The following is a 15,064-nucleotide window of genomic DNA, read 5'->3' on the forward strand; positions in this document are numbered from 1 at the left end:
AAATTCCATTTTCTTTAAATTATCTCTATTTTCTTGCTTGAGTTTATGGTGTTATAACTTTTAGAATTCCTGTTTTATGATAGATTTTACTTAGCAAAGAACTTGTATAAAGTCAACTTCATTTTTTTTTAGTTTGTTTTTGTTTTCAAATCATTGATCGTCAGTATTTTCTTGTTTCCTCCTAAATATCACACCATTATTTCCAGAGACATTTTTCTCTCTAAGGGAAGAAATACTGAGCCCTGAGAAGTCCATTGTGGCATTTTGTATGCCTACAGGCTGTTCAGCCTAATGGACCAAACCAAAGGTTATGATGCATGAGCATTGCCTTGGAATCACACAGGTAGAGATTTTATCTACAACCAGAGCTTAGCAACTTTTTATTATAAATAACAGAATTTTTATTAAAAATTCTGTTATTTTCTAAAGGTTTTATAAAAACACTGCCTTCTCAATGAAGCATTCTCCATTTCCTGGAGATTCAGAATATCTTTGGTTAACTTCCTATGTTACATTGGCTTTATTACCTTCTGCCAACAGTGGACTCCCCTGTGTTGGATTCTTACTGAAGAATTCCATGTTAGTGTCTCTACCTTCATGGAGAAGTGTTAGTCATAGCTTAACATAGATCCTGAGCCATGGTAAAGACTCAATAAATGTGTTGAAAGAACAGATATATTCAATTTAAAGACATGCAACCAGAACAAAGACTTAAAATTTTCCAATTTCACCGGCTTCATAGAGCATAAAGTTGAGAATAAGAAATGGGTGTGGTGATAAAATATCTCTCTTCTGAGTCTCACAGTTGACCAGAGAGAGGGAATCATTCATTTTTTGAAAGAACTTTACAAAGCCTCTCCCCCATAGGAGAAAATTTTCTGATAGCAATATCTAAATAACTAAAAAGAGCCATGTGAAAAGTTTCATCATGATCTACTATTAGTGTCACTGGGACATTATCCAAAAAACCCTAACATTTCTCACTACCTAAACTATGTCATGAGCTATGCCTGCATATAGGAACTTAAAAGGATTCATATCCTCAAAGATCAAGGCGTCGAGTGCAAAAGGCAAGATGGCGATATACAAAAAGGGGTGTGCACAAAAGGGCTGAGTACAACAGAAGAATAATTATGAATGCCTAAAATAATTTAATCACTCCATGCCATAGTGCAGGGGTCAGCAAACTTTTGAGATGAAAGAGCTGCCAGCAGTCAGCAAACTGTGGCTCATGAGCCACAGGCTCTGAAGTAAAATTGAAAATGAAAATAAAACTATCATAGTTTCATTTATAAAATTTTTACAGGATATTGCTCACATAATGGTGATTATGTAAAAATATATTTATGGCTCTCGAATAATTTTTAAGTTGTTGTGAGGGACAAGATTAGCTCTTCCAGTGGTTGGCAAACTTTTGAGATGGAACGTACCGAAAGAGCCATATGTGGCTTGTGAGCCTCAGTTTGCCAACCCCTGCCATAGTTCATAAATACAGAGGGCTCCTTCCCATTTGAGAAGGTGCCATTACAGCATGAGCTCACCCATCTTCACTCCTTGAGCAAATCATAAAGTTCCTGCTCTGCTTTGTGGAACTCATTCACATCCTATTGGCATGATTGATTGGCACTGAGAAGAAGGACCTTGGTTTGGGTCCCTGAGCTGGAAGGATCGGTAAGTTAGTATCTACAATGGTTACCCTGAAGGATATTTTAATGATACAGAATTTCCCTTTACACACTTACTAAAACACAAAATCAGTTTAAAGATTGACTTTTTAGTAAACTATTGAATAGAGGTTTGCATTTTTTCCATGGGAACCCTGGCATGACATTTTACATAAATTATTGGCCTCAATTCAGCTCTCTTTTGTTGCTCATAATAAAACAGAATCCTGAAGTTAGGAAAAGAAAGTGTTAAGGAACTCTAGTTGTTACAGAGATTATCACAGTAGTTTCAGGTGGGGCTCATACAGCAAAATGTATTATTTACCATTTCAAATGCATGGTCTACACAAAGGGCCACATCTTGAGATGGAATCAGGGATGGTGTCTAACCATGTGAAGACCACATTGTTAGAAAATAATTTGCGATGCTTGAGGATTCTGTATATTTATTGGTTATGAGCCACTGCTTGGTGACAGTGAGTAGGCAGAACATGAAGCTTGTCATGGGAGCTTTGAGTGACCAAATGAAAACATCAATGCAACCTAACTTTTCTTGGCTCAGTCTTTCCAATGTTTGAGATTCTACATTATTGTTATTGCTGCTGTACTTTGTCGTAGAAGGAAAGATATGTAAGATTGGGCACAACTAAACTTTTTCACCAGGCTGTTCTTTCCCCTTATTTTGTTTGACCTTTAAAATAAAATTTATTTTTATCTTATTAAAACTCCTCAATTTTAATGCAATGAAGACATCATATTGTGAGGCTATCTGCTTTAGTCTGATACAAACCAAAATATTTTGACTGTTTCTAAAGTTTTCAAAATTCTGGGATTTCATTTTACATATAGCTATAGTTGAAAATACTTAAAATTAAGTTGATAAAAAAATCTTCTTAAATTACAAATATATTAAAACAAGTAATTTAGATGAGGACTCTTGACTAGATAAAAACACAATGATTACAAATTATTCTCTGTATGCACGAGTGTGTGTTTGTGTGTGTGTGTGTGAGAAAGAGAGAGAGAGAGAGAGAGAGAGAGAGAGAGAGAGAGAGAGAGAACATGATGCCTCTTTATTCCTAAATACTTCATTGTGTATTTCCTATAGACAACGACTTTCTCTTACCTAACCAAAATAATTACCATAATTAGAAGAGTAATAGTGATACAGTACTATAATCTACACACTTCATTCAAACTTTTGTCAGTTGCTCCACAATACATATCATTAAAAAAGAAAAGGAAAAGGATCACTCACATACTTTATTATATAATTATTTAGGTATCTTGTCTCTTTAATCTTATAATATTATATCTGGAACAATTTCTCAATATGTCTTTATCTTTTATAACCTTGACATTTGCAAGACATAAAATGGTTCTAAAAATCAAAGCTACGAGGTCAGGCACTCAAGAACTCAAGGTCAGGTTCAAGAACTCATCCTAGAAAAAGTGCTACAGACTTCAATGATGAATACCACTATGGTCACCTTCAAAGTACTCCCCTTGGGAAACTATGTACTGATGCCAGTGCCTAGTGCACCCTTCAAAGTAATTTTGGAACTCTTTTTTCTGGAATGGCCATCAGAGCTGTCATTATATTACCCTTGATGACCTGAATGTCATCAAAATATCTTCTTTTCAATAGTACCTTTAACTTTGGGTAAAGAAAGAAGTCATTGGGGGCCAGATCAGGTGAGTAGGGAGGGTATTCCAATACAGTTGTTTACTGACTAAAAACTCCCTGCCAGACAGGGCTATGTGAACTGGTGCATTGCTGTGATGCAAGAGCCACAAATTGCTGGGGAAAACTTCAGGTCCTCTAATTTTTTTCACACAGCCTTTTCAGCACTTCCAAATAGTAAACTTGGTTAATTGTTTGTCCAGTTGGTACAAATTCATAATGAACAATTCCTCTGATATCAAAAAAGGTTCATCTTGTGCCTGGAGGCTGGTCCTGCACCCCCTGTGGCCACCCAGGCCCGTTTCTGGTGCCTGGCTCTGGACAAGAACCCCGGGATCTGTGGCCTCTGTAGCCCTCCTCTCGGCAGGCCCTCTGGTGGAGCCCAGCCTGGGCAGTGGCTTCCCTGGCGGTGGGAATTACTGCACTCAGGAGAGGCCCTGCTCCATCTCCGGGACTGCCCAGGGAAAGAGGAGAGCGGTCTACAGCAGAGTAGGGTCAGGGTTCCTCCCTGGAGGAATATGGAGCTGCAGAGGCAGTGGCCGAAATGATGGAAGAATTGCATAGCTTGGACCCACGATGGCCGGAATTACTAGAGGCCAGGTTTATCGGAGTTGGCGTTAGTAAGGGGCCACTCAATAGTGGGTCCAAACCAGAGCTTGTGCAGCGTGGGATCCTTGAGTGATAAAGAAGTAGAGACTCCTGAGAAAAAACAGAATAACCAGCGAAACCGGAAAAGAAAAACTGAACCATATGAAATTAGCCAAGGGAAAGGCACTCCTAGGGGACATAAAATTAGTGATTACTTTGGTTTGCTGGGGGAGGCAGGCCAGGAACCAGCCCTGGCAGAAGTGTTCCACCAGTTGCATGATGCTCACTACAACATTCCTTATCCAATCCCTTACCACAGCGAGTAGAACAGCCCGTCTATGGTTTAGATGGCAGCGTTGCGAAGGAGGTGTAGGAGGAGCAGTCTGCTCTGCCAACCCTGATGTCAGGGATGCTAGCAAACCCCGACATGACATAGAGCAGCTGGCACAGAGGGGAGCTGGCCTCTGCTTCACTTTTGTTTCAGCTCAACAAAACAGTCCCTCTTCTACAGGATCTGGAAACAGAGCATTCCTGCAGCTCCCAGAAACAGATCTCTATCCAACACAGACAGACCCCAGTCTGACCTAACGATAGAAAAAATATCTGCACTAGAATACAGTAAGAATTCTGAGTTAGAGAAGAAGGAGGGAAGAATAGATGATTTGTTAAAAGCCAATTGGGATTTGAGACAGCAGATTGATGAACAGCAGAAGACACTAGAGAAATACAAAGAACAATTAAATCGATGTGTAACAATGAGCAAGAAACTGCTTATAGAAAAGTCAAAACAGGAGAAGATGGCATAAGTAGAGATAAGTGCATGCAAGACCACTTGAGATTGGGCCACTTCACCACTGTCCGACATGGGGCCTTCTTTACTGAACAGTGGACAGATGGTTATGCTTCCCAGAACCTCATCAAGCAACAGGAAAGGAGAAATTCACAGAAGGAAGAGATAGAAAGACAACGGAAAATACTAGCAAAGCGGAAAACTCCTGCCATGGGACAGCCCCCTCCAGCAACCAATGAGCAGAAACAGCGGAAAAGCAAGACCAATGGAGCGGAAAATGAAACTTTACCATTAGCAGAATGCCACCAAGAAGAAATCTTCAAACTCAGATTAGGTCACCTTAAAAAGTAGGAAGCAGAGATCGAGGTGGAGATGGAAAGGCTAGAAAGTGTTAGAAATCTACATATCAGGGAACTAAAAAGAATACATAATGAAGATAATTCACAATTTAAAGATCACCAATGCTAAATGACAGATGTTTGTTGTTACATCTTTTTGGTAGGGGAGGTTTCAGTGAAGTTTACAAGGCATTTGATATAACAGAACAAAGATATGTAGATGTGGAAATTCACCAGTTAAATAAAAGCTGGAGGGAAGAGAAAAAAGAGAATTACCACAAGTATGCATGTAGGGAATACCAGATTCACAAAGAACTGGACCATCCCAGAGTAGTTAAGCTGTATGATTACTTTTCACGGGACACTGACTCGTTTTGTACAGTATTAGAATGCTGTCAGGGAAATGATCTGGACTTCTACTTGAAACAGCACAAATTAATGTCAGAGAAAGAGGCCCGATCCATTATCATGCAGATTGTGAATGCTTAAATGAAATAAAACCTCCCATCATACACTACGATCTCAAGCCAGGTAGTATTCTTTTAGTAAATGGTACGGCATGTGGAGATAAAAATCACAGATTTTGGTCTTTCCAAGATCATGGATGATGATAGCTACAATTCAGTGGATGGCATGGAACTCACGTCACAAGGTGCTGGTACTTATTGGTATTTATCACCAGAATATTTTGTGGTTGGGAAAGAACGACCAAAGGTCTCAAATAAAGTTGACGTCTGGTCAGTAGGTGTGATCTTCTACCAGTGACTTTAAGGAAGGAAACCTTTTGTTCATAACCAGTCCCAGCAAGACATTCTACAAGAAAATACTAGTCTTAAAGCTACTGAAGTGCAGTTTCCACCAAAGCCAGTAGTAACACCTGAAGCAAAGGTGTTTGTTTGTTGATGCTTGGCCTACTGAAAGGTAGACCACATCGATGTCCAGGAGTTGGCCTGTGACCCTTACTTGCTGCCTCAAGTCTGAAAGTCGGTCTCCACAAGTAGCCCTGCTGGAGCTGCTATTTCATCAACCTCTGGGCTGCCCAATAACAGTTCTTCAAATTGAGACCCACTCCTAGGCCACAAACTGTTCAATGCACACAAAGTGGACAAATGACATTCAGCAGCGGGTTTGGAGCACAGCAAATCCGAATGGATCGCATGAAACCTGTACCAGGTGCTTTTATTTTCTTGCTCTATTCCCATCCATACATAGTACATGACAGCATCAATTCTCATTGAGGAGAAGCCTCGGGCAGCTCTGGCCAGGCCTTGTAGGAAAAGGCCCCGCCCGAGGTTCCAGAGTCCACGGTCACTACATGTGGTTGCTCTGAGTGAGGAAAAAATTCAAAAGAAAAACTGGTTCCATGTACTGTGAACTTGAAAACATGCACACCCAGGGGGATCCCTGATACAGTGTTTCAGATGAAGAATGTGAACTTGAAAATACAAACTGGGCTAGTCCAGTGTCTATATTTAAACTTGTTCTTTTCTTTTAATAAAGTTTAGCACAAGGGCCCAGCTGGGGATGGTACTTTACTTCAGAGGAAAAAAGTTGCTATTGCCCATTAAAGGCACTAGAGTTAGTGTTTTATCCCTAAATAGTTTCAGTTTTTAAAAACATGCAGCTTCCCTTCCCCCCTTTTTTATTTTTGAAAGAATACATTTGGTCCTGAGGTGAAACCCATATTAGCAAGTAGCAAGTACGTGGCATTCATTCCAGTCAGACGCAGCTTTCTCCTTCTGGTCTCCCATTAGCAGTCGCTTCCCTGGTCTCAGGAGGGAAAACGTGGAGTGGGAGTCCTGAGGTGTGTGGGGCTTTGCCGTTGGATAAAGAATGAGCTTAGAAGACTGCAGCTTGGGTCTCTCTAGGTTTTCAACTATTTCTTCACAATTTGAACACTTGATGGTTGTCCCTTTAAATTTATTTGAACTGCTATTTTTTTAAATAAAGGTTCATCTGTCCATGCCAAAAAAAAAAAAAAAAAGTTAGCAACAGCATTGCAAAAAGTTCGGGAACTTAATTGTCAGACCTGTTATACACAAAAGTATGTTTAAAAAAGTGTCACTTCCCTCTTACTTCAAACCCATTCCCACCCCTTCATTTTTTTCACCCTATTCCCACCCACCACATGTAGGTGACCAATCTCATTTGTTTATGATATATTCTTCTTATGTCTTTGTGTGTGTGTTGGGTGGGGGCAATGAGCAGAAGCATGAATATTTTATTTTTATTCTTTCTTACACAAAAGGAAGCATACTATAAATAATTCTTCTACGTCTTGCTTTTGTCACTTAATAATGTATCTTGGAAATTACTCTAAATTTGTTCACAGAGATATTCCCTACCTTTCTATACACTGTTTAGTGTACCATTGTGTGTACAGACTTTATTCACCTGCTATCCTGGGTATGAGCATTTAGTACAAATTATTTCCATGATTTTGTAACTACCTACAAATGCTGCATTTCATACCCTCCTGCATATATATTTTCATATTGTTGCAGGTGTAACTTTAGAATAAATTTCTAAAAAGTAGAATTTGCTGAGTCATAAAGTAAATACATATATAGTTTTGTTAGATATTGCCAGATTCTTCTCTAAAAATGTTGTTTATTTTCATTCCTACCAGTAACTTATGAGAGTTCTGTTTTCCAGTCTCACTAAATGAATGTTATGATATTTTTAAATTTTTGCCAAATTGTTGATGATAAATGGTATCTCAGTGTACTTTTAATTTGCATTTCACAATGAAAAATGAGTTTGAGCATCTTGTCATATGTTTAAGGCATAAAAATTATATTAATGACTAGTCTATCTTTTACCCATTTCTTTATCTGAATTTTGGCCTTTTCCCCATCTCCAGTTTAAGAGTTTGTTATTTATTAGGGATGTCATCTCTTTATTTGTGATCTATACTGCAATTATTTTCTCCCAGTTTTTAAGTCATCTTTTGATACTTTATTTTGTTTTTGCAACTCAAATAATTTTCAAAACGTTTTTTATTTATGACAGTCAGAATTTGAATAACAGAAAATCTTTCCCAATTTCAGGTTATAAAATCTTTATGGTTACTTCTAGTGCTTGCGTGGTTTTTTTTTTATATTATATCTCTGATCTACCTGGAGTTTATTTTTGTGCATGATGCATGTCATTGATATATATTTTTCCTTGATACTGTACAGTGATCCACCTTGCTTTCTTGGATAGATGCCACTTGGTCATTGTTACTTTCCTGTTAAGGTGTGAGATTCTGTTTGCTAATACTTTATTTAATATTTTTATATTAATATTTATAAATGACATTTGTCTCTAATTTTCTTTTGTGCAGGCAATATCTTTATCAGTTTTAGTTCTTACTGCTTCATAAAAATATTAGAAAGTTCTTAATTATAAGTGTTCTGGAACAGTTTATGGAACACTGGTAGATCATAGAATTCCTCAGCGAAACAGTCGGTGCTGTGTCTCTCTTACAATTTAGTTCTTTGATATATTCTCTTTATCTTGTAGTAAATTGGTTTAAGCTTTCTATTTTTGCTTGGGTTAATTTTGCTAAACTGTATCTCCCAATGCAATTATTTCATCTGTTTTCAAAATTATTTTCCCCTTATTTCATTTCTTATTTTGTATGTGCATCCTCCTTTTTTTTTCTTAAGGTAATTAGTGTTTGTCTAGTTATTAAAAAGAAAACTTGATTTTTATTTTTATTTACTAATTAGGTGTGTTTTTTTTCTTTTCTACCTCATTAACTTCTGCTTTTGTCTTTATTATTGCTTTTATGCTTTTTTGTTTACTTTGTTTTTGTTTTCTTGAGTTGGGAATTTGGTTAATATTTTTCTCATTTAAAAAAAATTTCTTTTAAATAAGAGTGTTTATTGTAAATTGTCTTCTGATCACTACTTTGCACATATCATAGACTTTGATATATATATATATATATACATATTCTCATTATTACTTTTTAAATATTCTTTTATTTCAGTCTTTATGTCTCTATTCACTCAAGAATTATTTAATGTCCATTTTAAATTTCTAGCTAAAAGGTCTTATTAGGTTTTTTATTTTGTTAATAACTTTTGTTAATAACTTGTATTGCATTGTGATCAAAGAATGTGCTTGTAATGTATCTATTTCTGCTAATTTACTGTTTTCCTTGTAACCAAGTATATGATCACATATTTTGTGAATATTCCATATGCATTTAAGAATATGTATTTCCTACTATCAAATATGAAGATCAATATATATCTATAAGGGCTGCTGTATTCATTATTCTGTTTATATATATTTTTCTTAGCTGAGCCATCCTGCCACCTGTTGGCAGCTCAATGGCAGCTCAGCTCGGGCCGGGCATTGAACCGCTGTTGCTCAGAGCTCAAACTCTTGAGCGAGCTCTTAACCAACTGAGCCACTCGGCCAGCTCTTGTTTATAGTTTTTACAGTCTTACTTATTCCTGTCTACTTGAACTAGTATATTAAGGTCTCTTATCATCAGTATATTTTTATCTTCATCTCTTTGCTTCTTTTGTAGTTTTCATTTTTTAAAGTTGATTGAGGTGTTATTTGTAATAGATATTTATAACTCTTCTATCTTCATTGTAAATTGTGGCTTTTGCATGGAAATTTGTCTTTTGCCCCATTTAATGTTTTCTTTATTTGAATTCTATTTTTGTATAATATTAGTATCACAACCTTGCTTTCTAAATGTTTCTTTTTGCTTACTGCACCTTTGTTTGTTATTATTACATTTTTTTAGGTTTTCAAAATCCTTTTCTGTAACTCTTTATATGGTGTTTACTGGGATCTTGATTTGCAAGCTAAATAAAAATCTCTTTCTTCAGACAGGTGAGTTAAGCCTCATTAACATTTATATATGACTGATACGCATATTTTTAGTTTTGTCATATACTTTATATTATAATTTTAATGAGCATTATTAAATTTGCTATATTTCTTCATCTGCATTATGTGTTTTCTTTGCTCTTCACTTTAAAATTTTCTTTTGGTATTTTGAATCATACTTATTTTTGTTCTATTCAGTTTCTTTGTGCTTATTTCCTTTGAATGTACTTAGTCCCCTGTTTTCTTATTTAACCTTTAATTATCTGGCTTGTTGACTTATAATTATATATGTGAACTCCCAACTGTTGCCTTTGCAAAAATCAATAATCTTATTCTACTTTCTTTTTTCTCCTCTTGATTTTAGTTGCATTATTGCTACTTTGTGAGAATATATAATATATAAGACATAACCTGTGCTACACAACATATAGCATATTTTTCTTCCATCCTTATCACCATTTTGTTTTAGTCTTACATCTACAATTAAATAAATTAATTGCCCACCACCAGTCTTTTTTTTTAACTTTATTTGTATTTTATTTATTTTTAAAAATAATTTCTCATTTTTAAATTACAGTTGACATTGAATATTATATTAGTTTCAGGTATACAACATAGTGATTAGACATTTATATAACTTATGAAGTGATCACCCTGATAAATCTAGTACCCATCTAACACTATGTACATAGTTATTACAATTTTATTTTGTTTAGTTCTTTTTCTGGAGTTTGTTCTGCTCTTTTATTTGAGACATATTTCTTTATCTCCTCATTTTGTCTGACTCCCTGTGCTTGTGTCTATGTATTAGGTAGATCTGCTATGCAGCCCCAGTCTTGGCAGAGTATAAGAGTTTGCAGCTTCTTTTATGCATTTGAGATTAAGGAAGGAACATAAGGAAGATTACATAAAGGTGGGAGAAAGAAATGTGGGGATCAGATTATAGGATAGTAAAGATTGTGGACTCTCTAGAGGTGGTCATGTATTAGAAGGAGGAGTCTGAAAGGGGACATTTCAAAAGTGTGTTAACGTAGATACACAGAAACAATGGACAAGCCTTGCTTAAGGCAAAGATAAGCCTTTTACTAAAGAAGTCATATGCCTGGGACATGACTACTCACCATGACCTGTCCAGTTAAGAATTTATGATCAGATCATCCTGTGAGGTTACATTCCATAGAACCCCTTTTTTGTCCACAAAAGGATATTATCACAATATTGCTGAAAAAAATCAATGTGTAACTTTGTCCAATGTTTTAAAAGAGACGAGACAGCCAATATGAATAAAATTCCATGCTCCTTTGGTTGTATGAAACCTAACCTGTATTTAGATATATTTATTTTTTGAGGGGGGTAGTAAGGTGAATGTGGTGAGGGTGATGAAGGGGATGAAGTGTGCTCTATAACATGCCCAGGAGACTAAAGCAAAAGTGGAGTGCATTTTCATTTCACAATGGCAAAAATACCTCAAATGGAAGGAAAAAAAAGTTCTAAATCCATTTTGAACTGTTAAACTGAAGTCTACCTACATTCACTTTTCTTCCAATCCTCAAAGGTGTTGCTTTAATGGATAATGTAGACATCAGGGATAGTTTCATTCCAGGGATTCTTCTGGTGGGTGAAGTGACAAATCACAGGGCAAAAGGAAATTTAGAAGGTTGCATGGAAATTTGAAGAGGTTTCTATAAGAAGTAGAGAAGATGACATATCCTAATATAGGAGAATAGGACTAACAATCAGGTGCATTCTTATAAAGTTCCCATATGGAGGATTTAATGTTTTTTTTGTTTTTTTCCTAGAATTCTGTGATCAGTCATATTAGGTATCCAGTTTAAAAGCTTTAGTCTACATTGCAATTCTCTAAAGCTATCTCTGAAACTCTAGTAAAATCTATTCCCTTAAATAGGCAGTGGGTTCATAGAGCATTGAGAGCAGGTATATGAAGGAAGCTGTGGCCCTGTTGGATCCTCTCTAAGACCAGGGAGCAGGGGCAGCCAGGGCAGACAGTGTTCCTCCTGCTGTCCGGGCTACTCTTTACAGGACGAGGGGCTCAAGGCAGAGGCAGGCAGAGGGCAGAGAAGAAGCCATAAGGAGGGACATGGATGGATATAAGACAACTTTTTCTGTTTCCCCAAAAGTGAAAGGTATGCCAAAAAGGGAAGCATGATAAACAGGCAAGCACCTGAGGGACAGGTAAATAGGTAGCTATAGATATGTATATATGTATAGATAAATAGATGTGGATAGACAAAGATAAGTGTAGATAGACAAATAAACAGGGATAGTTATATAGATAGAGATAGATAGATATAGATATAGATTATATAGATATAAAGATAGATATATTATTGCTTTCCACATATCTGGATTACAACGGCACCAATGATTAATACTTTCCAACCTTTCATCTCTAATCTCCCATTCCCTAGAGTATCCCCTGGACAAGTCAACAGAAGAAGGACAAAAGGGAAAAGTTAAAGAACAAATTTGCCACGGGCTGGGTTTTATGGAAGCAGATACTGAGATGGAGTTAGGGGTGCAAGATATTCACTGGGATCAATACTTCTGAAAACAAGAAGGAGGAAGCAGCACTAGGCAGACGAAGAGACAGATGCAAGGAAGGATCGGCCAAGATGACAGGAGCTCTGAAGAAAGAATTGCCCATCAACATTGTCTGGATTTGGGCCAACTGGCTGAATCTTTGTACTCCCCCACTCAGTCACTGGATGCAGTTGCCACAGAAAGGGCGTGGCCTTAGGCCAGGCCAGGTGGTTCTGCAGCTGAGGCCACTCTGAAGGAGCTGACAGTTGAATATGTCTGCTGTCCACACCCCTTTCTTAATGTGGGATCTGAGCAGTGCCCATCCATGTCTGTCACACCCATCTTCACCACAGGCCTTTGAGCCAAGAATCCTGATGATAAACAAGCTCTGAATTGGAGACTGAAGTTTGGGTGTGGTTATTCTGAACACATACTTGCTTAAAAGTGGAGTTTCATTATCAAAATGAGACTGTTGTTAAAGCTAAAATTAGAGATATGGTGAAGGGATAGGAGGAGGGAGATTCAATAGAACATATTTTAAGGCAATATTGGGAGAAAAATAAAACTGCTTCCTGTTTGAACTTTTCAAAGTTCAGTCCATCTGCTAGGTCAAACTAATGGCCTCAGTTCTCTGTACCTATCTGTATTCATGCTCTTTTTCATGTGATTTTTTAGTTCTTCCCATCATAGATATGAACTGTATTTCTCCAACCTTTGCCCACATGACTTGCTTTGGATAATAGAATGAGGCAAAGGTGATGGTGTGGTTATTCCAATCTTGGTCTTTGAAATTTCTGCTTGCTTTTGCTCATCTTCCATGGGAATAAGCAGGATAGACCTGTGTTTACCCACTGGTCCCAGGAGTAAGATTGAGTAGAGCTGCCTAGCCTAAGATGCCCCAGCCAATCTCAGCAAAGAGTAGAATCCTCAGTTAACCTGCAGACATGTAACTGAAGATGGTTTCTGCCAACCTCTAGCCAACCCAAAGATGCATGATAATAAACGATTATTGTATTAAGCTACTCAGTTTTTGGGGGGGAAGGGTGTTACATGGCAATAGATAACTGGATATAGCACATTAGAATAGATGTATTCATATTCATGCTTACATATACCACACGAGGGTTGGTGCTGAGAAAGGGGATACCATTTGTTAATTTTTTTTCTATTGAGTAGTTCATTTATTTCTTATTGATTTGTTAGAGCTCTGAATATTAAGGGACTGCTCTGCATTTTATAACAACAGTGAATCTCAAAAGATATATTTTTATATCTTTTTTCATTTTAAATATAGTAATTTATTATTCCAATAAAATATTTACCCAATTTTTAGTTATTCCCACAGTCATATTTACTTTGCACAACTTTCTGAAATAGTCAAAGAAATATCAGTGTTAGAAGGGAACTGGAGATCTTTTAGGTTAGTGATTATTAATGTATTCTTGGTTCCTTTGACAGTTTGATGAAAGCTTTGAATTCTCTTCCCACAAAGAAAACTTATACAGAAAATTTTGCACACAATTTAAGGGGAGGGGGGAGTTCATGGAACTCCTGAAGCTCATATGTGCACCCCTAGTTCAACCACTTTGAAGCAATGACTAGTGAAGCAGAGTTTCTTGTTATAGATGGAACCAACATTAATGGAAAGTAAGATTAAATTTAAACTGTCCAAACAAGCAAAAAACCCATAGTAAGAGATGAATTTGAACCAAATAGATTATTATTACTGTTTTTTAATCCTTTGGGCTAAACTCTCCTTTTAGTTTGAGGTAAGTATAATTTCTTCAACTCTCTACTGCAATTTGGGATGTAGATAAAGTTAGAGTACTGCTTTAAGGTTCATTTTAATTCTCTTGGCAAAAAATAAGGTCATATAATTGAGTGATTCTTTACTCTCTTCAGGACACTTTCTCTGGATCAGATTTTTCTCTCCTACAATTTCCCAGGCAGCAACTTTATGAACATATAGAACAAAACAAATATGAATGTGGGTAAAAATCTATGCATGAAATCATCCAAAGCATCATTTGTGAACAGAGGAACAAGATCAAGGAGACTTGGCACCATCTGGACATATTTTATCAGATTTACTTTTCATAGTTAAAGCTGACATAGTAAAATATTAAAGGTTTGTATTTTAACAGAGCATTTTAATTTATGATCTTTTATAATGTTGCCTTGAATTACTTTTATTCCTTAGAGGAAAAAAGAAAATGTTAGATAATCATTTCCCAGGGTCACAGCAATGTTTCATAGATTGAATATTACAATTGTTCTTGACATTAGACTCTCCTCAGAACATTTAGTAATATGTTCATACTCAGCCCCACACAGACTCAGCTTTCACTATGTGTGAGACACTGTGCTAAGCTCTGAAGATTGAGGAACAAGACCTAGACATACTTTTCAGAGCATTATATTCTAGTTTGAAGGACATGAAATTGGCAACCTGTGGTCCAATTTGTCCTGAAGGTGAACATTATGTTTAGTCCATACAAAGCTGGACTCCAAATTTATAAATTGGTAGCAAATTCATTTTACATTAAGCTAATGTATATTTTTCAGCCTTAAAAAAAATCAGAATAGCCAGTAACACTGAGCCCACATTATACACAACAAT

At 36.6% G+C, this 15,064-nt stretch overlaps 1 pseudogene; it reads left to right on the forward strand.

The window, feature by feature from the left end:
- The first annotated feature begins 3,892 nt into the window (after positions 1 to 3,892).
- On the forward strand, positions 3,893 to 6,126 carry LOC109374434 (serine/threonine-protein kinase tousled-like 2 pseudogene; annotated as a pseudogene).
- The last annotated feature ends 8,938 nt before the right edge of the window (positions 6,127 to 15,064 follow it).

This window comes from Hipposideros armiger, unplaced genomic scaffold (assembly GCF_001890085.2).
Source record: "Hipposideros armiger isolate ML-2016 unplaced genomic scaffold, ASM189008v1 scaffold_822, whole genome shotgun sequence".
Lineage (NCBI taxonomy): Eukaryota > Metazoa > Chordata > Mammalia > Chiroptera > Hipposideridae > Hipposideros > Hipposideros armiger.